The sequence below is a fragment of the Lepus europaeus genome, unplaced genomic scaffold, assembly GCF_033115175.1.
Source record: "Lepus europaeus isolate LE1 unplaced genomic scaffold, mLepTim1.pri SCAFFOLD_180, whole genome shotgun sequence".
In the NCBI taxonomy this organism is placed as follows: Eukaryota; Metazoa; Chordata; class Mammalia; order Lagomorpha; family Leporidae; genus Lepus; species Lepus europaeus.
This window is the reverse complement of record NW_026909076.1, coordinates 130,965-140,291: the sequence shown is the minus strand read 5'-3', so window position 1 is coordinate 140,291 and position 9,327 is coordinate 130,965.

The following is a 9,327-nucleotide window of genomic DNA, read 5'->3' as shown; positions in this document are numbered from 1 at the left end:
AATATCCGGTTTTGTTTTGGCTAACTCAATACCAGATATTGCTACAGCCTCTGTGTTTGTGTTTTCTGGACACTATCAACGGACTTTATTGTTTTGAATGTTTTTTATCAGGGAACATTTAATTTTGTGCTTGGAAACACTAATTGGTTCCACATGGAGACACCAGCTCTACGCATTCGTATTTTCTAGGGAGAAAGCCAGAGGAACAGCTGCAAACACACATGATATTTCTGTTTGTATAGATGACATTTTATGCACTTGGTTAAAGAAAAGACTTTGCTTTTCTCCAAAACCATTTTTACTGTGATTTTCTCGGTCCATTGCATACGAATTCCACACCTCTTAGTCTGGATATTAGTGGATAAAACCGGAAATATCCGGTTTTGTTTTGGCTAACTCAATCCCAGATATTGCTACAGCCTCTGGGTTGGTTTTTTCGGGATATTATCAACAGTCTTTATTGTTTTGAATGTTTTTATCAGGGAACATTTAATTTTGTACCATTGAAACACTAATTGGTTCATCATGGAGACACCAGCTCTATACATTCGTATTTTCTAGGGAGAAAGCCAGAGGAACTGCTGCAAACAAACATGATATTTCTGTTTGTATAGATGACATTTTAAGCACTTTCCTAATGAAAAGACTTTCTTTTTCTCCAAAACCATTTTTACTGTGATTTTCTCAGTCCATTGCATACGAATTCCACATCAGTATGTCCGGATATGACTGGATGAAACCAGAAATATCCGGTTTTGTTTTGGCTAACTCAATACCAGATATTGCTACAGCCTCTGTGTTTGTGTTTTCCGGACACTATCAACGGACTTTATTGTTTTGAATGTTTTTTATCAGGGAACATTTAATTTTGTGCTTGGAAACACTAATTGGTTCCACATGGAGACACCAGCTCTACGCATTCGTATTTTCTAGGGAGAAAGCCAGAGGAACAGCTGCAAACACACATGATATTTCTGTTTGTATAGATGACATTTTATGCACTTGGTTAAAGAAAAGACTTTGCTTTTCTCCAAAACCATTTTTACTGTGATTTTCTCGGTCCATTGCATACGAATTCCACACCTCTTTGTCCGGATATGAGTGGATAAAACCGGAAATATCCGGTTTTGTTTTGGCTAACTCAATCCCAGATATTGCTACAGATTCTGGGTTTGTTTTTTCGGGATATTATCAACAGACTTTATTGTTTTGAAAGTCTTTTATCGGGGAATATTGTATTTTCAGCTTGGATACAGTAATTGGTTCCACATGGAGAAACCAGCTCTACACATTCGTATTTTCTAGGGAGAAAGCCAGAGGAACTGCTGCAAACAAACATGATATTTCTGTTTGTGTAGATGACATTTTATGCACTTGCCTAACGAAAAGACTTTGCTTTTCCCCAAAACCATTTTTACTGTGATTTTCTCGGTCCATTGCATACGAATTCCACAGCTCTTTGTCCGGATATGACTGGATGAAACCGGAAATATCCGGTTTTGTTTTGGCTAACTCAATACCAGATATTGCTGCAGCCTCTGGGTTTGTTCTTTCTGGATATTATCAACGGATTTTATTGTTTTGGATGTTTTTTTTATCGGGGAACATTGTATTTTCAGCTTGGATACAGTAATTGGTTCCACATGGAGACACCAGCTCTACGCATTCGTATTTTCTAGGGAGAAAGCCAGAGGAACTGCTGCAAACACACATGATATTTCTGTTTGTATAGATGACATTTTATGCACTTGCTTAACGAAAAGACTTTGCTTTTCTCCAAAACCATTTTTACTGTGATTTTCTCGGTCCATTGCATACGAATTCCACACCTCTTTGTCGGGATATGAGTGGATAAAACCGGAAATATCCGGTTTTGTTTTGGCTAACTCAATCCCAGATATTGCTACAGACTCTGGGTTTGTTCTTTCTGGATATTATCAACGGACTTTATTGTTTTGGATGTTTTTTTTATCGGGGAACATTGTATTTTCAGCTTGGATACAGTAATTGGTTCCACATGGAGACAGCAGCTCTACACATTCGTATTTTCTAGGGAGAAAGCCAGAGGAACTGCTGCAAACACACATGATATTTCTGTTTGTGTAGATGACATTTTATGCACTTGCCTAATGAAAAGACTTTGCTTTTCCACAAAACCATTTTTACTGTGATTTTCTCGGTCCATTGCATACGAATTCCACACCTCTTTGTCCGGATATGACTGGATGAAACCGGAAATATCCGGTTTTGTTTTGGCTAACTCAATACCAGATATTGCTGCAGCCTCTGGGTTTGTTCTTTCTGGATATTAGCTACGGATTTTATTGTTTTGGATGTTTTTTTTATCGGGGAACATTGTATTTTCAGCTTGGATACAGTAATTGGTTCCACATGGAGACACAGATCTACACATTCGTATTTTCTAGGGTGAAAGCTAGAGGAACTGCTGCAAACAAACATGATATTTCTGTTTGTGTAGATGACATTTTATGCACTTGCCTAACGAAAAGACTTTGCTTTTCCCCAAAACCATTTTTACTGTGATTTTCTCGGTCCATTGCATACGAATTCCACACCTCTTTGTCTGGATATGAGTGGATAAAACCGGAAATATCCGGTTTTGTTTTGGCTAACTCAATCCCAGATATTGCTACAGCCTCTGGGTTGGTTTTTTCGGGATATTATCAACAGTCTTTATTGTTTTGAATGTTTTTATCAGGGAACATTTAATTTTGTACCATTGAAACACTAATTGGTTCGTCATGGAGACACCAGCTCTATACATTCGTATTTTCTAGGGAGAAAGCCAGAGGAACTGCTGCAAACAAACATGATATTTCTGTTTGTATAGATGACATTTTAAGCACTTTCCTAATGAAAAGACTTTCTTTTTCTCCAAAACCATTTTTACTGTGATTTTCTCAGTCCATTGCATACGAATTCCACATCAGTATGTCCGGATATGACTGGATGAAACCGGAAATATCCGGTTTTGTTTTGGCTAACTCAATACCAGATATTGCTACAGCCTCTGTGTTTGTGTTTTCTGGACACTATCAACGGACTTTATTGTTTTGAATGTTTTTTATCAGGGAACATTTAATTTTGTGCTTGGAAACACTAATTGGTTCCACATGGAGACACCAGCTCTACGCATTCGTATTTTCTAGGGAGAAAGCCAGAGGAACAGCTGCAAACACACATGATATTTCTGTTTGTATAGATGACATTTTATGCACTTGGTTAAAGAAAAGACTTTGCTTTTCTCCAAAACCATTTTTACTGTGATTTTCTCGGTCCATTGCATACGAATTCCACACCTCTTTGTCCGGATATGAGTGGATAAAACCGGAAATATCCGTTTTTGTTTTGGCTAACTCAATCCCAGATATTGCTACAGATTCTGGGTTTGTTTTTTCTGGATATTATCAACAGACTTTATTGTTTTGAAAGTCTTTTATCGGGGAATATTGTATTTTCAGCTTGGATACAGTAATTGGTTCCACATGGAGACAGCAGCTCTACACATTCGTATTTTCTAGGGAGAAAGCCAGAGGAACTGCTGCAAACAAACATGATATTTCTGTTTGTGTAGATGACATTTTATGCACTTGCCTAACGAAAAGACTTTGCTTTTCCCCAAAACCATTTTTACTGTGATTTTCTCGGTCCATTGCATACGAATTCCACACCTCTTTGTCCGGATATGACTGGATGAAACCGGAAATATCCGGTTTTGTTTTGGCTAACTCAATACCAGATATTGCTGCAGCCTCTGGGTTTGTTCTTTCTGGATATTATCAACGGACTTTATTGTTTTGGATGTTTTTTTTATCGGGGAACATTGTATTTTCAGCTTGGATACAGTAATTGGTTCCACATGGAGACACCAGCTCTACGCATTCGTATTTTCTAGGGAGAAAGCCAGAGGAACTGCTGCAAACACACATGATATTTCTGTTTGTATAGATGACATTTTATGCACTTGCTTAACGAAAAGACTTTGCTTTTCCCCAAAACCATTTTTACTGTGATTTTCTCGGTCCATTGCATACGAATTCCACACCTCTTTGTCCGGATATGAGTGGATAAAACCGGAAATATCCGGTTTTGTTTTGGCTAACTCAATCCCAGATATTGCTACAGACTCTGGGTTTGTTCTTTCTGGATATTATCAACGGACTTTATTGTTTTGGATGTTTTTTTTATCGGGGAACATTGTATTTTCAGCTTGCATACAGTAATTGGTTCCACATGGAGACACCAGCTCTACACATTCGTATTTTCTAGAGAGAAAGCCAGAGGAACTGCTGCAAACAAACATGATATTTCTGTTTGTGTAGATGACATTTTATGCACTTGCCTAACGAAAAGACTTTGCTTTTCCCCAAAACCATTTTTACTGTGATTTTCTCAGTCCATTGCATACGAATTCCACACAAGTTTCTTCGGATATGACTGGATGAAACCGGAAATATCCGGGTTTGTTCTGGCTAACTCAATCCCAGATATTGCTACAGCCTCTCTGTTTGTGTTTTCCGGACACTATCAACGGACTTTATTGTTTTGAAAGTTTTTTATCAGGGAACATTGTATTTTCAGCTTGGAAACACTAATTGGTTCCACATGGAGACAGCAGCTCTACACATTCGTATTTTCTAGGGAGAAAGCCAGAGGAACTGCTGCAAACACACATGATATTTCTGTTTGTGTAGATGACATTTTATGCACTTGCCTAATGAAAAGACTTTGCTTTTCCACAAAACCATTTTTACTGTGATTTTCTCGGTCCATTGCATACGAATTCCACACCTCTTTGTCCGGATATGACTGCATGAAACCGGAAATATCCGGTTTTGTTTTGGCTAACTCAATCCCAGATATTGCTGCAGCCTCTGGGTTTGTTCTTTCTGGATATTAGCTACGGATTTTATTGTTTTGGATGTTTTTTTTTATCGGGGAACATTGTATTTTCAGCTTGGATACAGTAATTGGTTCCACATGGAGACACAGATCTACACATTCGTATTTTCTAGGGTGAAAGCCAGAGGAACTGCTGCAAACAAACATGATATTTCTGTTTGTGTAGATGACATTTTATGCACTTGCCTAACGAAAAGACTTTGCTTTTCCCCAAAACCATTTTTACTGTGATTTTCTCAGTCCATTGCATACGAATTCCACACCAGTTTCTCCGGATATGACTGGATGAAACTGGAAATATCTGGGTTTGTTCTGGCTAACTCAATCACAGATATTGCTACAGCCTCTCTGTTTGTGTTTTCCGGACACTATCAACGGACTTTATTGTTTTGAATGTTTTTTATCAGGGAACATTGTATTTTCAGCTTGGATACAGTAATTGGTTCCACATGGAGACAGCAGCTCTACACATTCGTATTTTCTAGGGACAAAGCCAGAGGAACTGCTGCAAACACACATGATATTTCTGTTTGTGTAGATGACATTATATGCACTTGCCTAACGAAAAGACTTTGCTTTTCCACAAAACCATTTTTACTGTGATTTTCTCGGTCCATTGCATACGAATTCCACACCTCTTTGTCCGGATATGACTGGATTAAACCGGAAATATCCGGTTTTGTTTTGGCTAACTCCATCCCAGATATTGCTGCAGCCTCTGGGTTTGTTCTTTCTGGATATTATCAACGGATTTTATTGTTTTGGATGTTTTTTTTATCGGGGTACATTGTATTTTCAGCTTGGATACAGTAATTGGTTCCACATGGAGACACAGATCTACACATTCGTATTTTCTAGGGAGAAAGCTAGAGGAACTGCGGCAAACAAACATGATATTTCTGTTTGTATAGATGACATTTTATGCACTTGCCTAACGAAAAGACTTTGCTTTTCTCCAAAACCATTTTTGCTCTGATTTTCTTGGTCCATTGCATACGAATTCCACACCAGTTTTCCGTATATGACAGGATGAAACTGGAAATATCTGGTTTGTTCTGGCTAACTCAATCCCAGATATTGCTACAGCCTCTGTGTTTGAGTTTTCCGGACACTATCAACTGACCTTATTGTTTTGAATGTTTTTTATCAGGGAACATTTAATTTTGTGCTTGGAAACACTAATTGGTTCCACATGGAGACACCAGCTCTACGCATTCGTATTTTCTAGGGAGAAAGCCACAGGAACTGCTGCAAACACACATGATATTTCTGTTTGTATAGATGACATTTTATGCACTTGCCTAACGAAAAGACTTTGCTTTTCCCCAAAACCATCTTTACTGTGATTTTCTCAGTCCATTGCATACGAATTCCACACCAGTTTCTCCGGATATGACTGGATGAAACGGGAAATATCTGGGTTTGTTCTGGCTAACTCAATCCCAGATATTGGTACAGCCTCTCTGTTTGTGTTTTCCGGACACTATCAATGGACTTTATTGTTTTGAATGTTTTTTATCAGGGAACATTTAATTTTGTGCTTGGATACAGTAATTGGTTCCACATGGAGACACCAGCTCTACACATTCTTATTTTCTAGGGAGAAAGCCAGAGGAACTGCTGCAAACACACATGATATTTCTGTTTGTGTAGATGACATTTTATGCACTTGCCTAACGAAAAGACTTTACTTTTCCCCAAAACCATTTTTACTGTGATTTTCTCGGTCCATTGCATACGAATTCCACACCTCTTTGTCTGGATATGAGTGGATAAAACCGGAAATATCCGGTTTTGTTTTGGCTAACTCAATCCCAGATATTACTACAGACTCTGGGTTGGTTTTTTCGGGATATTATCAACAGACTTTATTGTTTTGAATGTTTTTATCAGGGAACATTTAATTTTGTACCGTAGAAACACTAATTGGATCCACATTGGGGACACCAGCTCTACATATTCATATTTTCTAAGGAGAAAGCTAGAGGAACTGTGGCCAAAGCTATGATATTTCTTTTAGTATCGATGACATTTTATGCACTTTCCTAACGAAAAGACTTTGCTTTTCTCCAAAACCATTTTTACTGTGATTTTCTCGGTCCATTGCATACGAATTCCCCACCAGTTTTCCGGATATGACAGGATGAAACTGGAAATATCTGGGTTTGTTCTGGCTAACTCAATCCCAGATATTGCTACAGCCTCTGTGTTTGTGTTTTCCGGACACTATCAACGGACTTTATTGTTTTGAATGTTTTTTATCAGGGAACATTTAATTTTGTGCTTGGAAACACTAATTGCTTCCACATGGAGACACCAGCTCTACACATTCGTATTTTCTAGGGAGAAAGCCAGTGGAACTGCTGGAAACAAACATGATATTTCTGTTTGTGTAGATGACATTTTATGCACTTGCCTAACGAAAAGACTTTGTTTTTCTCCAAAACCGTTTTTACTGTGATTTTCTCGGTCCATTGCATACGAATTCCACACCTCTTTGTCCGGATATGAGTGGATAAAACCGGAAATATCCGGTTTTGTTTTGGCTAACTCAATACCAGATATTGCTGCAGCCTCTGGGTTTGTTCTTTCTGGATATTATCAACGGACTTTATTGTTTTGGATGTTTTTTTTATCGAGGAACATTGTATTTTCAGCTTGGATACAGTAATTGGTTCCACATGGAGACACCAGCTCTGCGCATTCATATTTTCTAGGGAGAAAGCCAGAGGAACTGCTGCAAACACACATGATATTTCTGTTTGTATAGATGACATTTTATGCACTTGCTTAACGAAAAGACTTTGCTTTTCTCCAAAACCATTTTTACTGTGATTTTCTCGGTCCATTGCATACGAATTCCACACCTCTTTGTCCGGATATGAGTGGATAAAACCGGAAATATCCGGTTTGGTTTGGCTAACTCAATCCCAGATATTGCTGCAGCCTCTGGGTTTGTTCTTTCTGGATATTATCAACGGATTTTATTGTTTTGGATGTTTTTTTTATCGGGGAACATTGTATTTTCAGCTTGGATACAGTAATTGGTTCCACATGGAGACACAGATCTACACATTCGTATATTCTAGGGAGAAAGCTAGAGGAACTGCGGCAAACAAACATGATATTTCTGTTTGTGTAGATGACATTTTATGCACTTGCCTAACGAAAAGACTTTGCTTTTCTCCAAAACCATTTTTACTGTGATTTTCTCGGTCTATTGCATACGAATTCCACACCAGTTTTCCGGATATGACAGGATGAAACTGGAAATATCTGGCTTTGTTCTGGCTAACTCAATCCCAGATATTGTTACAGCCTCTGTGTTTGTGTTTTCCGGACACTATCAACTGACCTTATTGTTTTGAATGTTTTTTATCAGGGAACATTTAATTTTGTGCTTGGAAACACTAATTGGTTCCACATGGAGACACCAGCTCTACGCATTCGTATTTTCTAGGGAGAAAGCCAGAGGAACTGCTGCAAACACACATGATATTTCTGTTTGTATAGATGACATTTTATGCACTTGCTTAACGAAAAGACTTTGCTTTTCTCCAAAACCATTTTTACTGTGATTTTCTCGGTCCATTGCATACGAATTCCACACGTCTTTGACGGATATGAGTAGATAAAACCGGAAATATCCGGTTTTGTTTTGGCTAACTCAATCCCAGATATTGCTACAGACTCTGGGTTTGTTCTTTCTGGATATTATCAACGGACTTTATTGTTTTGGATGTTTTTTTATCGGGGAATACTGTATTTTCAGCTTGGATACAGTAATTGGTTCCACATGGAGACACCAGCTCTACACATTCGTATTTTCTAGGGAGAAAGCCAGAGGAACTGCTGCAAACAAACATGATATTTCTGTTTGTGTAGATGACATTTTATGCACTTGCCTAACGAAAAGACTTTGCTTTTCCCCAAAACCATTTTTACTGTGATTTTCTCAGTCCATTGCATACGAATTCCACACCAGTTTCTCCGGATATGACTGGATGAAACTGGAAATATCTGGGTTTGTTCTGGCTAACTCAATCACAGATATTGCTACAGCCTCTCTGTTTGTGTTTTCCGGACACTATCAACGGACTTTATTGTTTTGAATGTTTTTTATCAGGGAACATTGTATTTTCAGCTTGGATACAGTAATTGGTTCCACATGGAGACACCAGCTCTACACATTCGTATTTTCTAGGGAGAAAGCCAGATGAACTGCTGCAAACATACATGATATTTCTGTTTGTGTAGATGACATTTTATGCACTTGCCTAACGAAAAGACTTTGCTTTTCCCCAAAATCATTTTTACTGTGATTTTCTCGGTCCATTGCATACGAATTCCACACCTCTTTGTCCAGATATGACTGGATGAAACCGGAAATATCCGGTTTTGTTT